Source organism: Mustela putorius, unplaced genomic scaffold, assembly GCF_011764305.1.
Source record: "Mustela putorius furo isolate JIRA1106 unplaced genomic scaffold, ASM1176430v1.1 tig00000551_pilon_pilon_pilon, whole genome shotgun sequence".
Lineage (NCBI taxonomy): Eukaryota > Metazoa > Chordata > Mammalia > Carnivora > Mustelidae > Mustela > Mustela putorius.
The window spans coordinates 7,798,387-7,805,904 of record NW_025421412.1 but is presented as its reverse complement, the minus strand read 5'-3'; the positions used below and the strand labels follow the sequence as shown (position 1 = coordinate 7,805,904).

General features: G+C 37.1%; 1 pseudogene; it reads left to right on the top strand.

Moving 5' to 3' along the window:
• Nucleotides 1–5,090: 5,090 nt before the first annotated feature.
• Nucleotides 5,091–7,300, top strand: LOC101691003 (annotated as a pseudogene).
• Nucleotides 7,301–7,518: the final 218 nt, after the last annotated feature.

The following is a 7,518-nucleotide window of genomic DNA, read 5'->3' as shown; positions in this document are numbered from 1 at the left end:
ATATAATTAGCTAACACTTCCATCGGTCTCTTTTTTAAGGTGAAAACATTCAAGATCTACTTTCTTAGCAACTTTCAAGTAGGTAATATGGTATTATTAACTTTATTCACAATGCTGTGCATTAGGTCCCAGAACTTACTCATTTTCTAAGTGAAAGTTTGAACTCTTTGAAAAAAGGTTCTTGATGTCAAAATATCATTTTTAATTAAGTGAGAATGTGAATGGCTGAATTCATGATGGAAAAACAAAAGATTTTTCTTTTATTCTAACCATGTGTGTCAAAGATTCTTTAATAGTACCATTAGGTCCAAGGCCTACACTCAGATTCTAATATTTCATTTTTTCAGTTAATCTCAATATTTCAATACTTTTTTACCCTAGTCTTATAACCTTTTATTGAAAGTTATAATAAAAAATAGAGTGGTTGGTTAGGCACAGAATGAGTTTATATTTTGAAGTAATCATACATGGAACCCTCTTTCACTTCCAAACTTTTTCAGGTTGACAATAAATTAATATGATTATGATATGTGATATGTCCATAATATGATTACTGAAAGTACACTTACAGTCTGGTGAAGAAAATTTTTGTAGGGATAAATTTGTTTTCATGTGGTTGTTAAGCTCTGTTGGCTCAGCAGGTATCTGTGCAAAATAAATTTAACTAGCAATGATTATGTAGTTATGCATAGCTACTGGTGTGTAAATGCACCTATATACCATTTTATTTCTAATAATTTACGTGCTGATATCAGAATTGATAAATTCCTCTTGGCATTTCAATTGTATCTATTTTATTTATAAATGGAACCACTGTATACAGCTACTTTGCTTTATTTTACACATCCTTATAATCATTTTCATACCAAGAATAATTTTTTAAAATGTTTTGGTGTAGGAGAAAGAGAATTGGATCAGGAGTGAAAAATCTGTGTTTGAATCAGAATTCTGCTCCCACTGACTATATCTTTGACAAGCCACTTGGACTATGAATCTCAGGTTCCTCAACTATGAAGGGATTACCATAAAAATAGGCACTTATCAGGGCTTTTGTGAGTATCTAGATAATAAAAACAATGTGCAAAACATAAATGTGAGATATAAAAACACTTCATAATTATTTACTCCCCCCCCCCTGTATGTTAAGGTTCCCATAAGTGTTCTCACTGGATCCCATAGCAACTTTGTAAGTTAGGCAGGGAAGAAACTTTTCTCCAAATTTACCTACAAAAAAACTCCAAAATTAAAAACAAAAGTGGAGGAAAAGAGAAATTACATGCTGTAAGCAAATCAACAGTTGCAAAGCTATGGCATGCATGAAATATGAATTTATGTGTCTGGATATTACATAGTGCAATTCCAGACTAGGGGAGGAGTGTCGTGTATACAGACGAAGACTACCGAATGATGGGAAATCATTACTGAATTAGAATATTGCTGACAAATAAAAACTTAGAACGTTTCAAAATATTCCATTGAAATGAGTGAACTGGGTCACAAAGAAATTAGTAACTTTTTTTTTTTAATGTAAGGATGAAACATGAGAACTAACATTGTGTTTTAAGTATTTTCTAAGGACTTCCTCCATATCAACTTCCTGCTAATCTGCACGGTTAACCTCTGAATATTCTTACCTCTTCCTAGTTTTCCAGAATTGGATATAGGCAACACTGAATAAGATAGCCAGCATAATATATCCATAAGTGATGGAGCCAATTTCAACTTCAACATGTACTTTTTTGCTGAGATTTGTCTGATCTTCATCACTGCCTTAGTTATGTCAAAATGGAAACACAATTTTTAATAAAACAACAATAACAACAACAATAAAAAACAAAAAACAGAATTAGATCTTTGGTCTCCTGGATAAGTCTAGTGTTTTCTTCTTTATGATTTAATTCACTTATCATCATTTCCTGAGGACATATTGCAATGCAGGAGGCATTTCTAGGTTTTGAGGGATGCAAACATGGTGAAACACAAATATATATATATATATATATGTACTTTAATACATATGACTGTTTTGGCTGAGAAAAGAGAAGCCTATAGTTTGTGCAATGGAAGAGACAAGATCACTATGTAGTTGAGTGAACAGAGAAGGCTTCAAGAACATATGCTACTTACGTTGTCTGTAAGTTATAATCTCAGCAAACAGAATGACAGAGTCAGAAATAGAGGTGTGAAAGTAGCATATGTTCAGAGACCAGCTATGGCCAATAAGTCAGTCAATGGGCACAATGTCAAGGGAATGAGCCTGGCAGTGGAGAAAAGAAGCAGATTGTGAAGGGCATTGAGGGTTACATGGAGGTGTTTAGTTTTTGTCTTGAAGTTATGACGAGGTATCATAGGTATGGGAAGAGTGCTCAAGCTGGTTAATTACATGAGTCAATTTTTAGAAATTTTATAAATATATTTAAAATTATATGGAAGATATATCAAATGTGGAAAGTCTAGTATTTTTCAATGCCAAGACTCATTAAAAGAGAACTTTGAGAAAGTTCTATTTCTTTGATTTTCTTATTAATTTTTTAAAAGTGAGAACTCATTTTTTTTAATGTTTTAATGAAATAATCTCACTTCTATACTCATAAATTATGTCTTTTGGAATGGTTTTGAACACATCAGTATTATCCAAAGCTTATGGTGGCGATGTACTTTAGGGAAAGGAGGTGAATTACTTTGTAATTTATATAAATGAAACACCAGAGTTTGAAATAGCTTCTTAAAACATTTCCCATTCATGATTATATTTATTTATGAATTAATAAATTCAACAAGAAAAAATCATTTTATGGAAAGACTTCCTCATTCTTCATTTATATTCTAAGAAAATATATTTTGCATTTATCTGGGGTCTATTTTAATATGTTACCACTTTTGTATTTTAGTTTATTTATCTCTGCTCTTTCTCAAATTAATCAGGGCTACTAAAAGTCTCATAATTTTGGGTGAGGTCTATGAAATGAATGGATTTCTTGAAAAATCATACAAATGTGATTTATATAAGTGATGTGTATTATCTATTTTAAAGATCATTGAGGGGCACCTGGGTGGTTCAGTGGTTCAGGTCATGATCTCAGGGTCCTGGGATCGAGTCCCGCATTGGGCTCTCTGCTCAGCAGGGAGCCTGCTCCACCCCTCCTCTCTCTTGCCTGCCTCTCTGCCTACTTGTGATCACTCTCTCTCTCTGTCAAATAAATAAAATCTTAAAAAAAAAGATCATTGAAATATTACTGAATATTCTAAGCATACTCTGCATAAAGATATTTAATTTTTTAGTGTATTTATTTTAAGGCAAGCTAAGTATTAATACATATAATTTAACTTTCAGGTGGATGGGTAAATTTTCAAATGAAAATATAGTAAGCCATTTACAAGACATTACCTCAAAATGCATTATTATTATTTATCAACATACATAGGAATTTTATTTTCTACTATCATCAAATAAAAGCATATTTGAAAGATTATTGAAGGGGCTCCTGTGTGGCTTCATCATTATGCATCTGCCTTCAGCTTAGGTTGTGAGCCCCGAGTCCCACATCAGGCTCCTTGCTCAGCAGGGAGTCTGCTCTCCCTCTCTTTGCCCCTCCCCCTGTCCGTGCTAGCGCTCTCATTCCCTTTCTGTCAAATAAATAAATAAAATATATATATTTTTAAGACAGGTTATTGAAATAAATAATTTTAAAATGTAGGATTTTTTTCTACATCTACTCAACTCAATTTTGATGATTATTCAGAGACCTTTGTTCTGTTTTCAATGGTATTTTCTCCCCTTCTTCTCCTCTTAAGCCTGCCACTAACCCTCTCTTCTTGTCCATTCAGCCCCCCTGCCCATTTCCTCCTTGTCATATCTTAGACTACCAATGATGGGCACACAACTTACCATACATTTCATATAATCTACATACTCACCTCTTTTTTTCTCTCTCTCTGTCTCTCTTTTTTTAAAGATTTTATTTATTTATTTGTTAGAGGGAGAGAGTGAGCACACAATCAGGTGGAGCAGCAGGCGGAGGGGGAGAAAGAAGCAGGCTCCCCGCTGAGCAGGGAGCCCAATGTGGGACTCTATCCCAGGACCCTAAGATCATGACCCAAGCTGAAGGCAGATGCCCAACTGACTGATACACCCAGGTGTCCCGTTTTTTCTCCTTGCAGTAATTGTCCTTCCAGGTGTTCTTTTTCCCACTAGTCACATCTCAGCCATTTCTACTCATAAGATTTTCTGATTAGACACATATGCTTGTTGATATTTCCATACGACCCTCAGTTTTCAAATTCTGGCCCAGTTAATTTAACATTATTTTCTATGTTCATAGCATTTATATATATCTTATAACATCTATAATACATATACCCTTAAACTGAGTAAAATGTATAAATGGAAAACAAAAATCACATTGAATAGTCCAACAAAATGACAATACTTGTTGCAATTTGGTGCACAGTCTTTTTGTTGTTGTTCCAACACAAATGCACAATAATTTAAAAAATGGAATAAACTGTTTCTCACAGATTTATATCATGATTTTTTTCTTAAAATAATGTATTATTAATGTTTTCCTATGTAAGTAAATATTCTAACATTTTATTTATATTACTGAATATATTCTATATATGGATGTTTTTAACTGATGCCTTACTATTGGTAATTATATTCCTTCCAATAGCTCACATTAGAAATAATGCTATGACCAACATTCTTGTGTAAGATCTTTGTCCCTACCCACACCAAATTCTTAGGCATACATTGCCAGAGATAAAGTCAAATTGACCAAATACTTATTCAAGAAACTTTAAAACTAAAGAACTGAGAATACACAAGAAAATAAACTTACTACTACTAATATGCTATTAACAATATAAATAGGCTATTTTGTACTAATACTTTGCTATGTGCTTTGATCCTTCCAAACACAATTTTATTTGGGGGCACTAGTTCTTCATTTTACAAATCATGGTTTTGGTTTAAGAAGCTACTTTCTTCTAAACAAAACAAAACAAAACAAAACAAAAAAACAGAAATAGAGCTGCTCCTGCATCCTGGTGCTGCATCGTCTTGGAGCCCGTGTAGTTCTTTAGCCAAGATGCCTGAGGAAACCCAGACCCAAGACTAGCCGATGGAGGAGGAGGAGGTGGAGATGTTTGCTTTCCAGGTGGAGATCATGCAGTTGATGTTGCTAATCATCAACACCTTCTACTCGAACAAGGAGATCTTCCTCAAGGAGCTGATCTCCAACTCGTCGGACACGGGACAAAATCCGATACGAGAGCCTGCCCGACCCCAGCAAGCTCAACTCGGGGAAAGAGCGGCGCATTAACCTCATCCTGAACAAGCAGGACCAGACCCTCATCATTGTGGATACCAGGATCGGCATGACCAAGGCCGACCTGATCAATAACCACACCATTGCCAAGTCAGGAACCAAAGCGTTCATGGAAGCTCTGCAGGCTGGTGCAGATATTTCTGATTGTCAGTTCAGTGTTGGGTTCTATTCTGCCTACTTGGTCGCGAAGAAGGTGACAGTGATCACCAAGCATAACAATGACGAGTCTTATGCCTTGAAGTCATCCACAGGAGGCTCGTTCACAGTCCACACTGACACAGGCAAACCTATGGGTGGGGGAATGAAGGTTATCCTGTATCTGGAAGAAGACCAGGTCAAGTACCTGGAGGAGAGGAGAATAAAGGAGATTGTGAAGAAGCACTCCCAGTTCATTGGCTACCCCATCACTCTGCGGAGAAAGAACATGATAAAGAGGTGAGCGACGATGAGGCTGAAGAACAGTAAGAGAAAGAAGACAACAAAGAAAAGGAAGAGAAGGAGTCTGATGACAAACCTGAGATAGAAGATTTTGGTCCTGATGAGGAAGAGGATGAGAAAAAGGATGGTGACAAGAAGAAGAAAAAGAAGATAAAGGAGAAGTACATTGATCAGGAAGAACTGAACAAGACAAAGGCCTATTTGGACCAGAAACCCCAACAATATTACCGATGAAGAATATGGAGAATTTTACAAGAGTTTGACCAATGACTGGGAAGATCACTTGGCAGTGAAGCATTTTTCAGTGGAAGGACAGTTGGAATTCTGAGCTCTTCTCTTTGTGTCAAAACACGCTCCCTCTGACCTTTTCAAGAACAGAAAGAAAAAGAACAACATTACGTTGTATGTTTGCAGAGTTTTCATCATGGATAGCCGTGAGGAGCTCATCCCCGAGTATCTGAATTTCATCAGAAGTGTGGTGGACTCTGAGGATCTTCCTCTAAATATTTCCCATGAGATGCTGCAGCAAGGCAAAATTTTAAAGGTTATCAGAAAGAAGTTGGTCAAAAAGTGCTTAGACCTCTTCACTGAACTGGCCAAAGACAAAGAGAACTGCAAAATGTTTCATGAGCAGTTCTCGAAAAACATCAAGCTGGGAATACACAAGGACTCTCAGAATCGTAAGAAGCTGTATGAGCTGTTGCGTTATTACACGTCTGCCTCTGGTGATGAGACAGTCTCTCTCAAGGACTACTGCACCAGAATGAAGGGGAAACCAGAAACATATCTATTACATCACAGGCAAGAACCAGGTAGTGCACTCGGCCTTGGTGGAGCATCTTTGGAAGCATGGCCTGGAAGTGATCTATACGATCAACCCCATTGATGAGTACTGTGTCCAGCAGCTGAAGGAGTTTGAGGGGAAGACGTTGGTGTCTGTAACCAAAAAGTGCTTGGAACTTCCAGAAGATGAAGAAGAGAAAAAGAAAAGGAAGAGAAAAAAATTCAAAAAGCTGTGCAAGATCATGAAGGGTATCTTGGAGAAAAAGTAGAAAAGGTGATTGTGTCAAACCAATTGGTGACTTCCCATGCTGCATTGTGACAAGCACGTATGGCTGGATGGCAAACATGGAGAGGATCATAAAGGCCCAGGCCTTGAGAGATAACTCCACCATGGGCTACATGGCCGTGAAGAAGCACCTGGAGATTAACCCCCACCACTCCATTATCCAGACCCTACCGCAGAAGGCTGAGGCTGACAAGAACGACAAGTCTGTGAAAGACCTGGTCGTCCTGCTCTACCAGACAGCGCTCCTGTCCTCCGGTTTCAGTTTAAAAGATCCACAGATACGTGCTAACAGGATCTACAGGATGATCAAGGTTGGTCTCGGTATTGATGAAGACGACCCCACTGTTGACGACAGCAGTGCCGTGGTGAGTGAGGAGATGTGCCCTTGGAAGGTGATGAGGACACGTCACACATGGAGGATGACTTGTACACAAATTCGATACTTTATCTTCATTCCCTCTGATAATATATTTTCAAGGATGTTTTTCTTTATTTTTGTTAACATCTTAAGAATTTGTATGGCATGACAATAACTACTTAAGGGGAAGATAGGATTTCTTTCTGTTTGAGTGTGATACTGTGACGTGTAGGAACTAAAGCCCAGCTAATTTTTCTTCCCTAGTTCCACGCCAGCTCATTGTAACCAGACAAGGTGACCTTTGTTGTGAGGTATACGTAGCC